Source organism: Panthera onca, chromosome D1 (genome assembly GCF_046562875.1).
Source record: "Panthera onca isolate mPanOnc1 chromosome D1, mPanOnc1 haplotype 2, whole genome shotgun sequence".
In the NCBI taxonomy this organism is placed as follows: domain Eukaryota; kingdom Metazoa; phylum Chordata; class Mammalia; order Carnivora; family Felidae; genus Panthera; species Panthera onca.
The window spans coordinates 40,048,055-40,070,295 of NC_138348.1; the positions used below are offsets into that span (position 1 = coordinate 40,048,055).

Genomic DNA, 22,241 nt, shown 5'->3' on the forward strand with positions numbered 1-22,241 from the left:
TTTCTACGTTTTTTTTTTTATTTATTTTTGGGACAGAGAGAGACAGAGCATGAACCGGGGAGGGGCAGAGAGAGAGGGAGACACAGAATCGGAAACAGGCTCCAGGCTCCGAGCCATCAGCCCAGAGCCTGACGCGGGGCTCGAACTCACGGACCGCGAGATCGTGACCTGGCTGAAGTCGGACGCTTAACCGACTGCGCCACCCAGGCGCCCCGGCATGCTCCTTTTTATAAGGCTATAAAGTACACTTGTGTCCATCATAACACTTGATAGATTATCCTTCAGCTCAAACCAAGAGCATGAGCCTGGAAACACAAGAGGGAGAGGAGGTGATACTGCTGGGAGGTCGGCCTCAGAGGTGGCCAAAGGGAGAGCGCAGAGGGCAAGGAATAGGAAGAGAAATGATGTTTGATGGCAACGAGAAACACGTCTTTAACCTTGAACGACTCTAGCTCAGGGAGGCCGGCTCAGCTAGATTGCCTGACTTGTGTGAGATCACACAGCCCACAGCGGCAAAACGCCTGACTCCAGAGCCTGTGGAGTTTAACTCCTACAACGGGCTGAACCTTTCTTAAAGGAGGAGTCAAGTTGGAGAGACTGGGTCAATGGGATTAGGTGGGGTTTGTTGTGGGGACAAAGGAAGCACAAACAGACATGAGAGTGTGCAAGCAAACACAGAAAACACAGGGATGGCTCCTCAGCCACAGCAGTGGTTGCTGCTATATTAGTGGGCAACGCAGGTTATCAACAGCTCAAGCTATGTTTCCTGGAACCTCAGAGATACTTTTAGAAAGTATTTCCAGGAGGGGGGGCACCTGGGTGGCTCAGTCGGTTGAGCATCCGACTTCGGCTCAGGTCAAGATCTCACAGCTCGTGAGTTCGAGCCCCACATTGGGCTCTGTGCTGACAGCTCGGAGCCTGGAGCCCACTTTGGATTCCGTGTCTTCCCCTCTCTCTGCCCCTGCCCTGCTCGCACTCTGTCTCTCTCTCTCTCTCTCTCAAAAATAAGTAAACATTAAAAAAAAAGAAGAAGAAAGTACTTCTAGGAGGCAGCCCCTCTTCCAAAACAGGCAGACTGACTACCATGCGAGGCAGTCATTTTTATCTCCATCCTGTAGACAAGGAAACCGCACCTCTGGGAGGTTGCTCAATCTGCTTTTAGTCACACAGAGGAGATTGGAACCCACGTCTTTCTGACTTCCAAATTTACATTGCTTTACATGACCCTCTTCTGAAGATGACCAAGGAGAGATGGAGGGATTCTTAGAACTCCAAACTTGGAAGAGACCATGAGCTGTCTCTAGTTGGGTGGTCCTCACACTTGGGCAATTAGACCCACACTTAACCAGCTACATGGAAAGCATGTTAAAGCTATTGGGGGAGACAGGGAGGTGGGTTAGCCTCTCCTCAGAGGGCCCTGTCTTGTCTTCCAGGACCCAGGTGACAGGAGAGGGAAGGCGCAGTGTTGGAGGTGAGCAGGAAGCCAAGGAAGAGCTCGTGGTCGAGTCGGGCCACCTCCTGAGTTCTGCTCAGACTTCTAGCTCAAACCTCAGACAAACTCCTGAATTTCCAGAGTCTCAGTTTCCAGAATGGCAGCTTTTGACAAGTGTGGCTCTGCTGGTGACCTGGGCTGAATCACGGTCTCCGGACACTCCGGTCCTCGTTTCTAACACGGGCACACTAAGAACTGCCTCACAGCTTGTTACGATGAAACGCGACAGCATATAGGGGACACCTCAGAACACAGCCCGGTTTCTAGTAAATATTCAACCAACATGAGCTCTTCTTCTCCAAGACTGAAAGCCACGGGCTTACAAGCTCAGGAATGAGCCTTCCGGAAAACACCAGCTCCATCACTTACTGCCTGTGAGACCCTGAACAGCTTCCTGAACCCTCTGTGACTTGTTTTGCTCCTTCTTCAAAGTGGGGATAATAAGAGTACCTACCTTAGAGAGTTATTACGAGGACGAAAGAAGACCTGCACAGGAAATGCCTGGCATAGTCTGGCAGATAGTGAGCATTCCTTGAAGGGCACACGTTCCTAGCTCCAAGTGGGGTCAAAGAACTGAGGGGTGGCCGGCAGCAGGCAGGTCTGCACAGTGAGGGAGTGAGCTCCCCGTCTGTGGTGGCGCTCAGCCAAAGATGAAAGGCCATCTGTCAAGGGTAGGTGGAAGGGATTCCCGTACGAGGTCAACGGTGGCCCTTGCTGACCTCTAAAACCCTGCCTGTCACTCCCATGCTGTGACCCTCACTTTGAATTAATAGAGAAGACACTGACCCATCAGCTCAACAAATCAGAAGTGAAGAAATGACTTCCCGGCTTAGTTTTAAAAATCAAAGCCCCCCTTTCAGCCAAAGGCAATTACAGACTGATCCGCAGTAGGGCAGAAGCATATTTCAATTGAAAAATGGCATCTTCCTAGCCGTTGCCATATGGAGCCAGGACACCAGGTGGCCCAGGGCTGAGACCAATCACAGGGTCCAATTGGAACTAAATAAAATGACCCCCTGGAGGAAATGGCTCCGGTGAGGCCCACAAATCCCTATGACATGTCATTTGGGCATGTCCCACATCAGCCTGGACCTCGTGCTCTGCCTGACGCCTGAGGCTCTGTCCCTTCCCTCCAGTGGGACAAAGAGATGAGGGGCCTCAGCTGTGAGAACATCCCAGTGTAGAGGAGGAGCCCCGGGGGCACAGTGGAGGAGCCCTGGCCTCAGCCTGCTGCTGCAGAGAGCCCCAGGGACAGCCAAAATCACATGGGGACCCTGCCGTGGGCTTCCAGTCCAGAGGTGGACCAGGACCCAAAGCTTTCATGTATATTAAAACTCTTGCCCTGGTGTATTTCAGCTCCAACTCAGGGCAGGAGAGTCTCAAAACAGCACTCTATCTCTCCTTCCCTGTATTCTGGAACAGTTTGTCTTTTTCCCCTATTATGGGAAAGCAGGTCACATGGTTAGTATCAAAAGGTGGCATAGTCGACGCTGGAAGGTGGAGCTCTGAGCTGCCGCCAGAGCAGTGTAAGAGGACGTGGCTGTGATTCCCTCGTCGGCCACCCAAAGCCAAAGCAGCAGTCAGTAGCTCTGCCACGGCTGGCGGAGGGGCTGTGAGTGCAAGAGCTGGACACATTTAGAACTCCTTCTAGCCCCTCTCCCCACATCAACACAATGTGGCCTTGACCTTAACTAAGTGTGATCTGGGCTGTGCGAAAAAGGATAAAAACTTGGGGTATACTGAGTTAAGCAAGTTCACAAGGTGCCTTCTTGCAGGACGTCCAGACCTTTGAATAAACTAAAGTGCATTGGGAATCTCCAAGAGAGGGACTGGGAGGGAGTGGGCAGGTATATTGCACAGCATTTCTGAAACTTTGTCTCAGAGTATCTCCAAGGAAACAGTTGCAGAACTTGGGGCATGGCATTTGGACACTGAATAGCCCTGGGAGTTTGAGAAGGGGTTCTAACAGTTTACCAGATGCAGGGCTCTGTTTTGCCTTGTTTAATGGGAACAATGATATTTACCCTGCCAAAAGCATTTGAAGCTAAATGAGTCAATGTATATAAAATGCTTAGTGTCTGGGCTAATAATAAGTGCTCGATAAATGGTTGCAATTCTTATTATTGATACGATCATGATTTCGTTGTGAAGAATGAACTAGAAAAGGCTCTTCGGGTTTGTCTTTAGAAAGAGTGAGAAGCAAGGAGGAGAGAAGGTGGGAAGGCCTCCTACAACTAGTCTTGGCTGCAAGCTAGGGAGATGCCCCAGAGATAGGTCGCCACTGGAGGTGGGGATGGCAGTCACTGAAGGAGAAGGGAGGCCACGTCCTCGTCCGCCATCCTCCAGCTCTGCAGCCTAACAAAGAAAGGGCTTTGGGGTCTCAGCCGGGCCCTTCCTGGATGGTGGCTGGGAACAGCCAATTGTGTTTACCCCCTCAGTTGCTGGGAACAATTGTCCCTCTCAGACGGCCTATTGTCTCCAGTACCGCAGGCACATAACTCCCATTGGCGCTGATGGGATTATGCGTTCCTATCGGGCGAGAAACAGAGCCCAGGCTTGGATAAGGGATGGGGGTGCGGTGGGTCCCCCTTGGCGACCTATCTCAATGTAGCCATTCGTTTGATTATCAGCTCAGCACAGTGAGGCCTCTTTCAAGGGAACTATTCAACCCTGAGCATTTGTAGCCTGGCTGCTTCTTGATAACTTTTCAGGGAGTAGACTAATTGCATCAAATTTGGGATGCAATAAAAAAGCTTCCAAATGCCAACGACATTAAATCTTGAATCAAAATGGCAGCTGATAATGGGCTTCCCAAATGGCTGTGTTGTGTCAGTGGCTTTCAATCTTTTTGCTCCAATCACGCCCCCACCAAGAATGTTGAAAAAACATTTGTGCATCGTTAAACTGATCAGCTCAAAGTTGTCATTATGCATATACATAAGTGTACTTTGGGTTAATAGGAAGTAGCAAATAGTATACATTTTATAAGATGGAACAAAATTAGAAGGAGGTATAATTGGAATAAGTATCTCATGACGTGGTTTAAAAAATAAGGTTGAACCACCTTAATGGAAGAAAGCATATCAAATAGGAAAGAGATCACATATCAATTTTATCCATGGATTTTTACCAATACAGCCTGAAAAAAATGGTCGTCCTGAAAAACATCCAAGCACCTTGAGAAGATCAATATCACCAAGCCATACTTCTTTGTGTATTCTGGATTCAAAACATCTCAACGCAAGCTCAAAGACCGTATTTCCAGTGCTATGCTTTGCCTATATCAGGAATATGCACAATTCAGGAAAAGACAGAAAGCTCTGTGTGTTTAAGGTACCATAGTTAATCATTAAAGATGACTTACTCCAAACTAGCATTTCAATTTATCCCTTTGTTTGACACCGCAGGTGGCTTGAAATCCAAGGGCAAAACATCCTGTTAAGGTTTGGGATGAGAGGGGTCTATTTTTTGTCAAGTAGGAGAAGAGCCTCTGTGAACCCTTCTGGGTAGGTCTCCTTCTTGGGCAGATCAGTCTTGGAAAAGAGCAGAAGAACAAATTGAGTAAGTATCTGGAAATTGAGTCCCTTCAAACTATGCATACTTACTAGCCCCCGCAAAATCTTCACCCCACTTTGAAGGCTAACTGATCTTAACGAGACTCAGAGACTCAGTACGCAGAGCTTGGATAAACTTGTGACTTTTCCATAGTAAGGCTGTCCGGGTATCACAGAGACACTAAAAGACTGGGTAGAGAGAGGGAACGGATGGAAAATGACACAGGCTCTTGCATTGTATTTTTTTATTCATATATTTAGCAAACATTTAACAATACCCCTCTGTATGTCAGGTGCTGTTCTAGATGTTGAGAATATTGTGCTGAACAAGACAACGTCACTGGTTTAATGGCCTAAATTTCTAGTGGAAGGAACTTATTTTTTTATAAAAAAATTTTTTTTAACATTTATTCATTTTTTGAGAGACAGAGAGAGAGCACAAGCAGGGGAGGGGCAGAGAGAGGGGGAGACACAGAATCGAAAGCAGGCTCCGGGCTCTGAACTGCCAGCACAGAGCCTGACGTTGGGCTCGAACCCACGAACCACGAGATCATGACCTGAGCCGAAGTCGGACGCTTAACCGACTGAGCCACCCAGGCACCCCTGGAAGGAACTTTTTTTTTTTTAAAAAAGAAACACAATGTCAGTATCTTGGTTGTGATATTACACCATAATCTTACAAGGTTTGACCATTGGGGGAAACTGGATGAAGGATAAACAAGATCTCCCTGTATTACTTCTTACAGCAGCATGTGAGTTATTTCAAAATCAAAAGTTTAATTAAAAAAGACATTAAATAAATAAAACACAAACTTACATGCAGAATGGCATGAAGCATAACAATATAAATAAGAAAGCTGTAAATCGAAAATAAAACAGAGGACTATACGAGGATATGAACAGTGAGCTTCCAAAGCTTGGTCAGGGGAGACCTCTCAGAAAAGGTCACAGTTAGGGGACGCCTGGGTGGCTCAGTCAGTTAAGTGTCCCACTTCGGCTCAGGTCATGATCTCACCATCTCACGGCTGGTGGGTTCTAGCCCCGTATCGGACTCTGTGCTGACAGCTCGGAGCCTGGGGCCTGTTTCGGATTCTGTGTCTCCCTCTCTCTCTGCCCCTCCTCCACTTGTGCTCTCTCGCTCGCTCTCTCTCTTCCTGTCTCTCTCAAAAATAAATAAACATTAAAAAATATATTAAAAAAAAAAAGAAAAGTTCACAGTTAAACCGAATGATAGGTGAGAGCCCTCTGGGCCAGGCCACTCTAGAGAAGTCACCTTTTCTAGCTCAGCTGCCTTACTGGACTTCACCTGGGCCCTTCCAATGTCAACGATACGTAAAGGGATGGGAACCAAAAAGCAAACTGAGATTCTCCAGTGGTCTGAGTGGCTTTCTGTGTGGCATTTTGCCATCAAACCCACTGCAGAGCACAGATGGTGCAGAAGGTGAGGTGAGGTAAGTGACCCTGGCCTGGATTCCGGCCCCTCCTCTGAGAAGCCTCAGAACCTTGCCAAGTTGCTCCTTCCTCTGGAACTCAGGTGCTTTCCCTGCAAAATGCAACCTCCAGGCCAATTCTTTCACAAATATTTTACCTCTCAATCCTCACCACACCCTACGAGGTGGATGCTATCGTTATTTCCATTTTAGAGAAACCAAAGCTTAGGAAGATGAAGAAACTTGCCCAGGTCACGCAGAAAGTGGCAAAGCCAGGACTTGAATCCAGGTCTGTTTGACTTGAAAAAGGCACTTGGTCTAGACGTGAAATAGCTGTGAGTTTGTGTCCAGAACTAGGGAAGCCAGTCTGCAAACGGAGAGTAAAGGTGACCGTGTCCAGAATTCACTTAAGAGCGGGAGGAAAAGACAAGGTCCACTTAGTGGCTGCTGAGAGAGGGTCAATTCTAAAGCCCTGACTCTGAAGTGCTGAAGTGTAGCTGTCAGCCTCAATGGCATGACAAACAGAAGCCATGCAGCAGGAGAGGCAGGGTGCTGTGGAAAGTACTCCCAGGGTACTTGGGAGATGGGTCTGAATCCAGGCTCCACCATTTACCAGGTCAGTTGCCTTGGGCAAGTCACGTACTCTCCCCGAGTCCCCCTTTCCTCAGCTGTAAAATGGGGGTGACAAATGGATCTAATGGTAGTCCTTCCTCATAAAATTTTGGGAGGCTGGCTTAGAACATCAGCTGACACAGAGTGGGCAGTTTTTTCATATCGGATGCCATTATTATTATTAATATTATATGTTGCTGTTACCGTTGCAATTATCATAGGCTTAGTGAGAAATAGAGACCCCGGGTGATAACACCCATGTCAGCGCTCCCTGCAGTTCTACGGGTCTTCTCTTCTTTTAACTTGGAAATTTTAATTTTATTTTTCCAGCCCTAATGCGCTAAAACTGACATGTAACATTGCATAAGTTTAAGGAGTACACTGTAATGATCCGATATCTGTATGTTTTGCAAAATGATTACCGCAATAAGTCTAGTTAGCACATCCATCATCCATCATCTCACGTAGTTACACTTTGCGTGTACGTGTGGCGAGAACTTTTAAAATCTATTCTCTTAGCAACTGTCTAATATACGATACGGCATTGTTAACGATAGTCACCACACTGTCCGTTACATCCCCAGGACTTATTCAACTTTGAACTGGAAGTCTGTACCCTTTGATCACCTTCACACGTTCCCCTTAATCCCCAGCCTCCAGCCCCCCCCCCCCCCAATTCTGGTAACCACTAGTCTGTTCTCTTTGGGTTTGGATTTTTCAGATTAAATTTATAAGTGAGGTCATACAGTATTTGCCTTTGTCTGACTTATTTTACCTAGCATAATACCCTCAAGGTCCATCCGTGGTATTACAAATGGCAGGGTTTCTTTCTTTTTTTATGGCTGAATAATATTCCAGTGTGTGTGTACATGTGTGTGTGTGCGTGCGTGCGCGCGCACGCACGCGTGCACGCACATGCACAAGTGCATGCACGTGCATAGACCACATTTTCTTTACCCATTCTTCCACCAATAAACACTTAGGTTGTTTCCATGTCTTGGCTATTGTAAATAATGCTGCAATGAACATGGGAGTGCACATCTCTTTTCAAGTTAGTGTCTTCATTCCCTTTGGATAAATGCCCAGGAGTGGAGTCACTCAATCATACAGTAGTTCTGTTTTTAATTTTTTGAGGAACTTCCTTACTATTTTCCACAGTAGCCGCACCAATTTACATTCCCACCAACGGGTGTGTGAGGGTTCCCTTTCCTCCACAGCCTCTCCAGTGCTTGTTATCTCTTGTCTTTCTGATAATATCCATTCCAATGGGTGTGAAGTGACAGCTCCTTGTGGTTTTGATTTGCATTTCCCTGATGGTTAGTGACGTTGGTCCACGGGCTTTCTTCTTCAACACAAATGAAAAGTTGTTACTAAACCCCTAGGGACTCCTTTTATAATCTCCTCCCCACTATGAACTTTGCAATTTGAAAGCCATTGTCTCCTATACACGTCAAATTTTTGAAAGGTAATTAATTTATGTCTCCATTTTTCATTAATCAAGGACATGTATGATTGCCAATCCAAACTCCTTCTCCCCAGGAAATAACCAGTTTCCAGGATGGCCCATTATAATTCTTGCCAAAAGCAAAGGCATTTGTGCCTGAGCTCATGTCCCGACGATCTGACTAGAATGAAGTAGGAGATAACAGTTGGGCTTTGAGGAATGCTAAAAATGGCTCCCAGTAGCCATTACCATCTTCCTGAAGTCCAAGGACACCAACCTGAAAATAACAGGATAATCTCAGACCTCAGCTTCTAGAATCCAGGTCAGGGCCACGCCTAGGGCCCACATCTGGATTCTGCCACTAACTGCATATAAGACCCGGGAGAAGTCACAAACCCTTTTCCATGTTTGTTCAGTTGTAATAGCATTGACCTTGGCAGGCTGGTGCAGATATGTAGTAGGTACGGAACAAATATCGAATCTCTAATCTGTTTCCCGAACTTTGGTGAGTATTGGAACAACCTGAAGGTCTTGTCAAAATGCAGATTCTTCACACGTGTTGTTTGGGGACAGAGATTCGGCATCTGTAACATGAACCCAAGTGAGCTGATAGTACTGGTCCCTGGACCACAGCTTGAGTAGCAAGGGTCTAACAACACCCTCCAGATGGGACCTTAAAAGACAGGTCAGGGGGTTCAACCCAGGAGATCTTGGCTCTAACGCAGACAGCATGGTGCAGTCAGCTGAGAGAGGTCTTTGATGGACAGACCTTGACTTTAACGCCAGTGGACCTCTTGCTAGCTGGGTAACTTTAGGGATATTGGTTAATTTCACCAAGACTTGGTTTTCTTTTTTGGAGACTGGAGACAAAATTGTCTACACCTGCGTAGCTGGCTTGGACTAGTACCAGGGACCATGAGCATAGGGCACCTAACATGGGACTTGGTACATGGTACATACCCAGTAAATGTGAGTCTCTGTTGATTCCCTAACCTTTGACTACCTGAATTTGTGACCCGAATCAGGTTACTTAACCTTTCTGAGCCTGGGGTTGAAGCATGAGCTACCCCACTAGCTCCTGCTTCTGTTTTCCTAGTTCTGGTCCTGGATTCCTAATATATCTGTGGCCACTGCCTCGGGCCTATCTGCCTAATCTAGGTCCTTCCTCAAAAAGGTCTGCCCCCATGGGGTCCTGCACTATTGACCTCAGAGGCGCACCTGTTGTATGTTTGCCTGCGGCTCAGCTGGGCAGCAAGAAGATGGGTCCCTATGTTGTTGGGAGTCGAGGACCCTAATTCTCAAGCCCCAGGTTTGGGTCTACGGCACCCTGAATGGCAACACGGAATGGAGTTTGGCTCAGAAATGCTGCAACTCTGTGATCAAAGGAGGTGGAGGAAACTGCTGAGATACAATTTATTAATAAGAGATAAAGGGAATGCAAATTAGGGCAGAGCTGGCAAGAAGGCAAATTCCCAAAGTAAAACTTTAAGGAATGCTCAAATGATTACCATTTTAATTAAAAGTATATCACCCATGCAAACGGCAAGCCGCCCCTTCTCACGATGAGAGCTGTCTGAAATGCAGGGCCGGCTGTATCTTCCAGGGGTGCAGAGGCTGTGAGCCGCTGAGGGAGCCCAGGTCAGGCTGAGCTGTAGTCCCCACCTGTCCTCACTAGGTGTCTATTACCTGTCAGGCTTGGGGTCTCCTCCTCTACACCCCATGCCCTTCCTTTGAGGGGTGGAGTATGGCCACACCTCCTGCCACTGCAGTTTGCCGCACTAGAGGCTCCGGGTCCCAGGACACATGCCCCACCCCCCCCCCACCCCACCCCCCCGCCTCCCTTTTCATTCCAGCAACCTCCTAACTGGCTCCCGTCTCACCTGCTTTCCCACCGCTGCCTGAGCGACCTTGCTGAGATGCTACGGTCACATCCCTCGTCTGTTTGGGAAAGCCCCAATGCCTCCCTGTTAACCACGCCAGGAGGAACAGCAATGAGTTCCCGAGTACTTACTATGTGCCAGGCACTGTGCTAAGCACTCGTCTTACACTCCCAACAACCCAACAAGATAAACGTTAACCCCATTTCAAAAACGAGAAAGTTGAGGTTAAAAGACATGACGTTTCTGGGACAGTCACGCAATGCGGTAGTGTCGGAGTAAGGATTTGAACCAAGATCTGAAACGAACGTCAACACCAAAGTTCTTAACCGTGAGCCTATGCTGCCTCTGTGGCTCCCGTTTGCTACGGGATAAGGTCACAGCTTCCTCATATGGGATCCCAGGCCTCTTGTACTCCACACCCTCACCTCCTGCTTCATCAGACATTATACTAGCCCTCTTGCAGCGCCCAGCTTTGGGCTACACTCCTTCTCTGTCCCCTAGCGTCACCCACGATCCCCTGTATGTCCATGACTGTGTGGCTGCTGTGTGTTCCCCTTTCCCCTCGAACGATCTCCCCAGAGATCTTTCCTCACCTCCCAGGCAGGTTTACCTGCTCCTATACTTCTCTATCCTCACTTCCTTCATTGCTGTCCCTCCACAAGGCACTGAGTTCCCAGGAGGCAGGGACTGTGCTATTCACCTTGACATTCTCAGCGACTAGCACAGTGCCTGGCACAGAGTAGGTGCCTAATAAGTGCTCACCAAAATCATTCAAGCAACAATGAGCCGATGCCCTGCAGCTGGCGTTGTGGATACAGCCAGGAACGGACTGGACCAGGTCTCTGTCCTTGGGAAGCTTACAGTCCCGTGGGGGAGGAACGCAAGAAACCAATAAGCAAATTAACGAACAAGATGATACCAGTGTGTGGAAAAATGCTCTGAAGGAACTCAGGCAGAGAGATACAGCAAGTCATAACTGGAGTGATAATCAGGAGGGCCCATAAGATGATGTAGTGTGAATGGAGACCTGCATGATGAGAAGGAGATGCACAGACAGGCAGAACGAGGTGGGAACACATTTGGTGTGTCTGAGGAGAAGAAGAACGTGCCCAGTGGACATAGAAGGGAGTGGGAGAAAGCACCTGTCCAGAGAAGGTTTCGCTCTGAGGTGGCTCTAGCAGGACAATTAGTGAAAGGACAGGGAGAACCTGGTTATACCGGAGTCCAGATTTCACTCTGCCCTGCAGTCAGATGCCACGTGGAGAATCCCCAGGAAGTCCCCGGGACATGCAAAGAAGCGGTTAGCTGATGACCTTCTTTGGAGGGTAAGGAAATTGCTCATACCGATGGTTCTCAAACGGGGGAAGGGGCTGGTGCAATTTTGCTCCTCGAGGAACACGTGGCAATGCCTGGAGATATTTTTTGTTATCTCAACTGGGGTTGGGGGGCCGCTACTGGCATCTAGTGGGTAGAGTGCAGGGATGCTGCTAAATATCCTATAATGCACAGGACATCCCCCCAGTGCCAAGATTTACACTACAACGGTGATGCAGGTGCTGACAGCAACTGACCCCGGGCAGCTCTGGGCCTAGGCCAACAGTCAGCTCTGCCCCGTCACACAAACTCACCCAAATCCAGGTTTTCCCTCCCACCTCTTGCCCAAGAAACCCTCTCATGACAACAGAGGAGATCAGGCAAACTTGGCCAGCTGCTCTGACCAAGGGAACCCCATTCAGCACCACTCTGTGTAGACAATGGCCCTTGACATGTAAAAATGTGGTCTAAGAGAGCACTGGACTCTGAGTCCACAGGATTGGGTATAAGTTACCTCTACACCCAATGTCAGTTGCCCCTCTTTCTTTCTTTTTTTTTTTTTAATTTTTTAACGTTTTATTTTTATTTTTGAGACAAAGAGAGATAGAGCATGAACGGGGGAGGGTCACAGTGAGAGGGAGACACAGAATCTGAAACAGGCTCCAGGCTCTGAGCTGTCAGCACAGAGCCTGACGCGGGGCTCGAACCCACGGACCGTGAGATCATGACCTGAGCTGAAGTCGGACACTTAACCGACCAAGCCACCCAGGCACCCCAACCCCTCTTTCTATTCACTTTTCCAGGAGCCACTCCATTTCCATAAGAGCATGGGAGATCCTGAAGTTCATTTATCATATTATAGGAAGGGGACACCCTTGGGCGCTAGCCACCATGCTACTAAGTTTAGTTCGAGAATTACACATTAGTCCCAGCAGGGGGACAGGCGGCTTGGTTAGAAGCCAGAGACCTTGGCTTTAAATACGCAGCTTTGGGGCACCTGGGTGGCTCAGTCGGTTAAGCGTCCGACTTCGGCTCAGGTCATGATCTCACGGTCCGTGGGTTCGAGCCCCGCGTCGGGCTCTGTGCTGACAACTCAGAGCCTGGAGCCTGTTTCGGATTCTGTGTCTCCCTCTCTCTGACCCTCCCCTGTTCATGCTCTGTCTCTCCCTGTCTCAAAAATAAATAAAACGTTAAAAAAAATTTAAATATTCAGCTTTGCAGCCTGGCTCCACTGCTCTGAGTGGCCTGCCCCACTTCTCAATCTCAGCTACCTCATGTGTGAAATGAGACTAATAATATACTTACTTAAATGGTCTTTTTTTGTTTACCGTGTGAAAAAGTAAAACTTTTTGGGGCGCCTGGGTGGCTCAGTCAGTTAAGCATCCAACTTCAGCTCAGGTCATGATCTCCCAGTTCATGGGTTCAAGCCCCGCATTCCGACTCTGTGCTGACAGCTCAGAGCCTGGAGCCTGCTTCCGATTCTCTCTCTCTCTCTCTCTCTCTCTCTCTCTCTCTCTCTCTGTCTCCACCCTTCTTCCCCTTGTGCTCTTTCTCTCTCAAAAATAAAGAAACATTTAAAAAAATTTTTTTTAAGTAAAACTTCGTATCACATTGTTTTTTGTTCAAGAAACACGGAAGTGTGATAGAGGCTGTGGCAAACTCTCGAAGGGATCAAAACTGGACACAAAGTTGCTCCGAGCCAGCACGCTCCAGTTTTGTAGAACAGCTTGGGAGCAGCGGCCACGAAGATTGCATCGACATCCACAAGACAGGTGGCCGTCCCCCTCACGCACCGGGAACCCGGTACTCAGCAGCACCGTGGGGACTTCCAGCCTGGAGCCAGGGGCACGGGGGCTGCAGTGAATGGGGGGAGCTGAAAGCGGGAGGGGGTAGGGCAGGTGCGAACTCCACCGGGTGCAGAGCATGCAAGGGCTACTGGGGTGAGGCACGGGCACCGTGGGCTCACGTGGGTCTCCAGTGGCGAACTGCGTGCGGTACGATCTTGGGCAGAGAAGTAGGGTTTGGAGGCCCGGCGACTTTGTTCTTGGCCACGCTCGGGTTTGCCTTTAGCAGCGTTTGTGGAACTTGGGGATCGAAGTGGATGCCATTCAAGGCTTGCTTTGTGGCTTCCGCTTCTGAGCGACTGTCAGAGCTGACAACACCTGCAGGCCGCTTAGATGTAAGCTTTATCAGAGAACCCTCGTAGCCCCGAAACGGTCTGAAAAGCAGAGAGAGCTCCCGAGGTTTGACACCCAGCGGGAGGTCACTGACCAACAGGGTGCAACGGGGTTTTGGGCTCTCGGCGGTCCGACCTTCTCCCAGGATGGCTGAATGGTTGTTTGTGATGATGAACAGCTCTGTAAATCACCTTGTAGACGCTCAAAGCTGCTGCTCACGTTATTGCCGCAACGCCCGAATTAGAAGGGGGCTGAGAGATTACTCTGGCCAACATCTTCATTTTGTAGGGGCAGAATCCGAGGCCCAGAAGAGAGACCGGCTTGTTTCCTGGGTTTGGGGAGGGTAGAGCGGACACGGTATGCGTGTGTCTCTGGTGAGGAAACCGAGGCCAGGACTGAAGCCAGGTGAGGCTTTCTGGACGACGCCACGTACCGGAGCCAGGTGATGCCGTGTGCTGTGCAGCCAGCCCGGACTCGGAGCTCTGAACCCTCAGGCTGGAGCCTCACGGGGAGGGGCCTGACGGCACCTGTCTGTGAAGAAGAGTGTGACCCGCCTGACTTCGCATTTGGCTGGAACGGGGCCACGGGGGTGCCTGCTGAAAACTCTGCCGTCCGGTGGACAGAGTCTTCAGACTTCCATTTCTTGTCTCTCTCTAGGCTCCGTCACGCTCTTGGTGATTTCTTCCCCTCCCACCACCTTGAGTAACATCTCTATTCTGGAAACTCCCACGCTGACGATACCCTGTTGATTCTAAGACACATTTTAATATCTTCGAAGTTGGGACGTGCCCTAGTTTAACTGGCAGCGCGTTTTCATACTAGTACATAAAATAATGGGGGTCCCGGTCAGTGGCATCTCATATTTGATGAAATATGGTACAGACTTACTGCAGAATACCCTCTGAATTCCAGACTCATAAATCACAATGGCTTTTCAACATCTCCCCTTGGATGGGGGATAAACACCTCCAACACAAATAATGAAATTGAATTCCCGACCTTCCGGTCCTTCCCCGGCTAGGCAACTGGCAATTCTGCCCTGTTAGTTGTTTAGCCTAAAATCTGGGGGTCACCCTTGACCCCTCACTTTCTTTCTTAATCTACATCCAATCTATCAACAAATCTTGCTGATTCCCTTCAAAATAAACCCTGAATCTACCCGCCTCCCACCAATCCACCACCACCACCCTGCTCCAGGCCACCCCCATCCCTTTCCGGGATTATAGCAATGGCCTCTGCACTGGTCCCCTGCTGTCCCGCCCACCTACAGTGTCCACTCCGTGTGCCACTGGAGGGGGCCGGTGGTTAAGACAGGCTGCCGGACCCCCCAGCTCCCTACCACCCTCACTCTTGCTTCATGACTCTGTTTAATTTTTTAAGAAAAAATTTTAACATTTATTTATTTTGGGGAGAAAGAGAGGCAGAGCATCAGCGGGGGAGGGGCAGAGAGAGAGGGAGACACAGAATCCGAAGCAGGCTCCAGGCTCTGAGCTGTGAGCACAGAGCCCGATGCGGGGCTCGAACCCACGAGCTGTGAGATCATGACCTGAGCCGATGTTGGACACCTGACTGAGCCACCCAGGTGCCCCACTCTGTTTAATTTTTTAAATAACTTATAATTCGCTGAAATTACACAGGGTTATTGCTTTCTGCATTTATCGTCTGTTTTCTCCACCAGGATGCGAGCCCCACAAAGGAAAAGATTTTTGTCTCTCCTGTTTAGTGCCTAATCCCTGTCCTCTGGGACAGTGCCTGGCATATAGTCGGTGCTCCATAAATATCTGAATGAATTATTTCCTCCAGGATGATGGTTCTGAGGGAGCACTGATGTCAGACAAACCTGAGTTCAAATTCTGAATCTACTGCTTTGTGGCTGTGTGAGTGGGAAGATTCATTCAAACTACTGGGGTCTGTTTCTCACCTGCATTAATGGGGATGGGAAGATGTACCTCTCAGGGCTGTCGTGACGATTCAATGAGTTAATATTCACTAAGCACCTGCACAGGGGTGCCTGGTGGCTCAGTCGGTTAGGTGTCTCACCCCTGATTTCAGCTCAGGTCATGATCTCACAGTTCGTGGGTTCAAGGCTCCCCATGTTGGGCTCCACGCTAGCAGCACAGAGCCTGTTTGGGATTTCTCTCTCTCTCTCTCTCTCTCTCTCTCTCTCTCTCTCTCTCTCTGCCCCTCCTCCACTCATTTGCACTCTCACTCTCTCTCTCTCTCTCAAAATAAATAAACTTAAAAAAAAAAGGCACCTTCACAGTGTCTGACACTTACTAGGTACTCTGTAGTCATTTATTACTATTATTATTCTTGTTGTTCCAACCTCTAGAATTTGAGCTCTGGGGCTTATCACCAAACCAGGGCGTGCTGGAGGTGAGCTCAGAGGTGTGCATACACTCAGTGGGAGCAGGAGGGGGCGGGAGGTGGCAGGCAGCTGAGTCCCTTCAAAGTCATACATCAGCAGTGTGACCGCAGGGGAAATACCTAACCCCTCCGAGCTTCAGTGTCCTCACGCATGAAGAGCAGATAATGATCACATCTATTTTATACGATTGTTATGAGCATTTCTGGTGCACGCACATAGCACATGGCAAATTCTAAACAAATATTAACTCACATTATTACCACCTAACCGGCTTCTCCCACAAACGCAGAGCTCACTCTCTGGGTCCTGACGCCCAGGGAGTGGCTTTGAGCTTCACCTTAGCCTGCCTTCCTGTAGCTACACCCAGCGGAAGGAGCTTGCAGTCGCTTCTCTGTAACTACAACGATCCCCTGAGAAACAACCACACTGTGCCCAGCCCCACACAGAGGCAGTCCCACACCTGCCTCCTTGCCAGGGCGACGGGGATGCTAATGCCTGAGACCTCTCTGACCACTTCCGACGTGAGCCAGTGAGGAAGATTGTCCTGCTGCCCCCAGTGTGCTTTGCTGGGCTCGCTGACTTCCACTGGAGGGAGGGCAGTGGGGAACCTTTTCAGTTTTCTATTTTAAATATTGTCCATGACCTTCCAGCAACCTCTACATTCTGAGCAAAGGAACTAAATGGTAGACGGCAGATTTTTTTTTTTCCCCTTCCTTTAAAGAAACACTATTGTTCCACTCCAAGTTATTTTCGTGACTGGAGCTCCAGTGACTCAGAAGCCAGGTCAGCCATTCATAGCAGGTGGGAGGTTATGTGCAGGGTGAGGAGGCCCAGGATAGTGAGGCCATTCATTCCACCCCTTGCTCCAGCCTTGGGATCCCTCCCTACCCCAACCGCCCTGGGGAACCCCAGTTCCTCCATGTGGGAGCATCAGTGGTGAATCAGGAGGGAATGGTTTCTGCACCCCCAGGGCTTACATTCTAGAGAGCAGAGATGGGCCACAAAGGAAGATGGGCCACAAAGACACAAACTAGGCAATTTCCATGAAGGCAAGGGCTCTGAAGGAAAAAAAAAGGTGACATTAGAGAATTACTGGGGATGGTGAGGGGGGAGGGTCTCAGCTGCCAGTATGGATGGCGTAGTCTAGGAGGACCTCTCTGAGGAGGTGACAGTTCCATATCCCAGACCCAGGTACACACTCCCTTGAAGTCAGGGAGCCATGTGTATCTCCACACAAACCCAGCGCCCAGGGAGAACTAGGCAATCCACATCTGTATGTTAAACACTGACATCAGTAAATGCAGTGATATGGAGCTGTTTGTATACACGACTGCACTTAACCTTGTGACTAATTCAGTGACTCCAGCTCATGCTTTCTCAGCTTTAATCCAAGGAACACACTACAGTGAAGTTTTAACTTCACTGTAAGTGAGAAATAAGAAAAGTAAGGACCGTTTTCAGACAAAAGTCTAAATTCACTTATCATAAAGGGTTGTGTATTCTGAGATTAGGTTCCTTCCTACTTGGTGTGTGTGCGCGTGTGCGTTTGTGTGTATGTGCACACACTACGATGTCCTTTGTTTTATGAAATGATGGTGCTAGGAAATGTTCTTTTAGGTTTCTTTTTTCTTCGATGCCCTTCCTTGACAAAAGAAGTTTCTTCCCAGCCTTAAAAAATGTTATTGGTCTGTGAAATCCAAAGACACGGGAACCACTGTTTTCATAGCCTTTCTCCTTGGCAGCCTCAAGGTTAAAGGAAACGGGCTCCCTCCTAGAGGGAGATGGTAAATGCTCCTGAATAACTCTGTGCACCTGCCAGATTTGTCCCTGGTTTGGGGCTGGGGTGATGGGGTTCAGGCCTCTGGCAGTCATACTGCGCATGTGAGAAATACAGTCATCTACAGGCTGCCCCTAAACTGCAAAATACTCATTATTGTTCCAAAGGGCAGGGGAAGGGGAAATGCCCAGGATGTACCAGGGCAGATTTAACGGGGGCTCATGCAAAAGGTCTTCTCTGAAACCATCTTCTTCTTGTTTTTTTGTTTTTTTTTTTTCCATTCTACCATCACTCTTTCATTCCCTTTGCTGCCCCCTGGCCCTCTCTAAGATTGAAAAGTGCAGCTGGCCTGGGGGGCAGGCACTAAGAGTGTGTTATGTTTCCTTGGCGCAAAAGTTATTAACCCTTCATGTCTGCCACCGTATCGCAGAGCAGGGAATGAAGGGACGGAACGCGGTTTGCTTTAACAAAGCTCCCGGAGAAGTCTCCCCTCCCACGCCCCAACCATTTGTTAAGAGGAACAATTGTAGCCTAATCTTCAGGACTGGTGGGGAGGAGGGGGTTATCTCCTTGTGATCTGGCTGCTCTCAGCCCTCAGGGGGAGACTCAGGGAAGCCTGCGGATTTCTCCACTGTAGGGGTTCTGGTGGGAGACAGGCCCCACCACGCAGAAGGGACCAGCCCAGCCTGTGAATCAGGACGAAGAGTCCATTTCAGCCAAGACCCGAAGACAGACAAAAAGATATTGTGTATTTTGCATAGTGTCGTGAAGGCCAGGATGCAGAAGTTCATGGTCAGTGTCTGATAAATTCAAGACAGTCCTGGATTTGAAGAGGGCTACCGGGGGCAGCAGTGGGGGCTGAGGGGGCCACTACCTCAAGCTTAGAGAAAGTGGTGGAGAGTGCTGGAGAGCCTGAAGGATGTCCACCGGAGACTGGAGGTTCATGGGGCCGGTGCCTGATACTGGCCTGAGAAAATTAAAGGCAAGGGAGCATGGTTGTCAGTAGAGAGACAGACAGACAGAGGTGCTGTTGCACGGAGCAAAAACTAACTCTCCCTCCCCAGCAGTGGTTAAGGGGGCATGAACCCTAGGGACCTGGGACTTCTATAGAAATACCAGCCATACGGGATACTTGGACACAAAGAAGAGTTTCTGTTCCCCTATTCCTAGGGTTTGCGGATACAAAAATGGTGTTTTCCAGACGTGGAAGGGAGAGCTATGCAGGAGGAGCTGACCGAGGATACGACGGACCTCAGCAGAAAGAAAGCTTCAGGCTTCCTGTGGGGCACCAGGCCAGCAGTGACTTCAGGGTCAAGTGCAAGCAGCCAGGGTCAGGAACTGCAGGAGCAACACGGGGGTCTAGGAGAAAGTGTGCAGGGGCCCGGCTGCAGAGGCAGCTTTAAGTGTCGGCCCCACGGAGCAGCCCAAAGCCGGCTGCCACGACATGCCAATTCAGTGACATCTTCTCTTTCCTACTTTCCCCTTCTCCTTCTCTCTGCCCTGGCCTGGAGCCGGCAGTCTGTCAACCGAGGGTGAAGGGAGAACAGAGGGAGGAGAGTCTGATCCTACGCACGCCCGGAGACAAGGCTGGCCCTGAGGCTGGCCCCGGAAGGAGAGGTGGAGATTCCCCCCCTTTTTTTTTTTTTTTTAATTTTTTTTTTTTAACCTTTATTTTTGAAACAGAGAGAGACAGAGCATGAATGGGGGAGGGTCAGAGAGAGGGAGATACAGAATCTGAAACAGGCTCCAGGCTCCGAGCTGTCAGCACAGAGCCCGACACGGGGCTCGAACTCACGAAACGCGAGATCACGACCTGAGCCGAAGTCGGACGCTCAACCGACTGAGCCACCCAGGCGCCCCGGAGATTCCCCCTTTAAACCGCATGCAGAGCTGGAGTTAGCACACAGGACCCGGCATCCCAGTTCCAGGGTGGAGACTGGGCTTTGTGATTTCCAGTGACCTAACATATGCCTAACAGTGCATGCACAAGTCAGGGGACCTCTCTGCGTTTTCATTCGAGAGAAGCAGAAAAACTCATCAGAGACAAAGAGGAAGTCGTTCCTTTCATCCCCAGAGTTGTGCTTGACTAAAGCGCACAGGAATGAGGAACCAGGAGGAGCATTCCGCTGGCATGGCAGAAGCAGCAGAGGCCACGTTCAGTGTCCAGCGGTGGCCGTGGCAGCTGTGACAAGGGCTGCAGCCAGGCTGCCCACGGGAGACAGCCGTGCAAGCCGACGGGGTCAGGGCCACTGCGGGAGCCCCAGCAGACTGCCCCTGAGGCACCTGGTGGGGTCCTGGCCACCCCCCGGCGTCCCCCCTGCCTGCCCATTCCTAAGCCTGGCCTCCAGCCTCTTGGCAGGTCCACAAGCTGCCTCCTATCAGTGAACTCATTTCCTTACTGCAGCAAGAGTGCTTCCTTGTTTCTTGTCATCGGGAACCCTAACACGCCCTTCCTCCCCAGCTCCTCGAAACCAGTCCCCAAAGCGAGCCTCAAGTCCTTCCCCAGCACCCCAGGCATCTATCTATCTGCCTTGCTTTCTTCCAGCCGTGGAGACTCCCGATCTCACCTCTACCAAGGGCGGGAACTTTTGGCCAGGCGACTCCGGCCCAGATCCTATCTCTGGCCCTTCCGGTCTTGGTGACCATGCTCCCCCAAAAAGACTGTGAGGCAGAGCATGTGAAGTCCTACCCTAGCTCTGTCGCATACTAGCTGAGGGACCCCGGGAGGGTGACTTTTTCCCATCTGTGAAACGGGTATGGTAATCCTCCAAAGGATAAGGTCAGGATTAGAAGGAATTTTCACATTTCAAGCACAGAGCACATTAGCTGGGACACAGCACTACTCAATGAATTTTGGGTAATAGCAGTAGTGGGAGCAGCGTGATGTGGTAATATACTAACACTAGTATAGTGGTGATGGTCGTTATAAAGGTAGACACTTTTCTCTGGATTCTCGCATCAAAGAGAAATAAACTTCCGCTTTGCTCAAACCACTGGTTTTAGGGGCTCTTTGTTAAACAAAGTAACAAAAGCTTATTCTGCACCCTAATAGAGCACGTAAAATGAATTTTCTAAATTTTAAAAGTACAAAGAAAATTATATTTATACTAAAGTGACAGTTACGTGAAATATACGTGCCCACGCAAAGCCTGGAAGGAAAAATTATTATGATACGATGACGGGGTTATAGGAGAAATGTTTTTTTCCCCATCAAAATTTCTTCCTGTTACCTTTATATTTTGATTAAAAAAAAACTGTCTTCCAAGAAGAAAAGGAGAAAATGTCCCCAAGACTAGATAAATTTTGATCATGGTTTTGTGTCCTAAGAGGGGAATGTGTGCCTGAACCCTCCTTTAGTGGTAGGGCCCTGGGACAAGTTTCTAAAATGACAAAGACCAAAAAAATGAAATGAAATGAAATGAAATGAAATGAAATGAAATAAAATAAAATAAAACAAAATAAAATAAAATAAAATATAAAAAGACAAAGACAAAGACAGGGGCATCTGGCTGGCTCAGTTGGTAGAGAACGTAGCTCTTGATCTCGGGGCTGTAAGTTGGTGCCCCACGTTGGGTGCAGAGATTACTGAAAAACTAAAAAGTCTTCAAAAAAAAAAATAAAAAGACAAAGAAAGGACAGGTTTGCCCCAGTGACAACTGAGAATAAGGCCGTGGACATTCTTGGCATGATGCTGAGAGAGAATGAACCCTTCTTCCAGGACTTTTTACAATGCCCCCCTAAACCTTGGCATGTCCAGACAGGGGGGTGGGGAACACTGCCAGGGGAGGAGGGACCTGTCCCTGGGTCACCAAGACCACATGGACCTCAGCTCTAAGACATTGGTCTTAGGAATCCTTTTCTCTGTCCTCTGATGACAAACTGCACATAAGGCTGAAGATTCAGGAGGACCAAGTTCTTCCTCACAGTGCCCTCAGCAGGTCATCAGATCAATACCTAGGATTACAGACCGACGAGGGAGGAAGGGGAGAGCGAGGGCCTATAGCAAATGGAGCATGGGAAGCACCGGAAGGTTCTCTCCAGGAAGTCTGTCCATTTGGTAAGAAGATTTGTTGAGGGGAGGTCATTACACCACGGGTATCTCTCCTACCAGCACTTATGGGAACCAATCCTGCCTGCAGCCCCCCATCCAAGAGAAGTGCTATGGCACAAAGGCTCCCTACTGGGGGACTCCT

General features: G+C 49.1%; 1 protein-coding gene and 1 long non-coding RNA gene across 3 annotated transcripts in view; both read right to left on the reverse strand.

Moving 5' to 3' along the window:
- Window positions 1-22,241, reverse strand: part of NAV2 (neuron navigator 2) — a 732,958-nt gene that overhangs the window by 541,150 nt on the left and 169,567 nt on the right. The gene's annotated exons all lie outside the window — the stretch shown is intronic.
- LOC132661548 (uncharacterized) lies at window positions 1,952-19,702 on the reverse strand. Of its 2 annotated transcripts, XR_009602277.3 has the most exons (4): window positions 18,923-19,702; window positions 17,249-17,329; window positions 4,857-5,025; window positions 1,952-2,154 (listed from the first exon to the last, which is right to left on the reverse strand). It is a non-coding gene; the product is annotated as an uncharacterized LOC132661548 (long non-coding RNA). The 2 variants fall into 2 exon arrangements; XR_009602278.2 differs by lacking the exons at window positions 17,249-17,329; window positions 18,923-19,702 and adding an exon at window positions 8,235-8,450.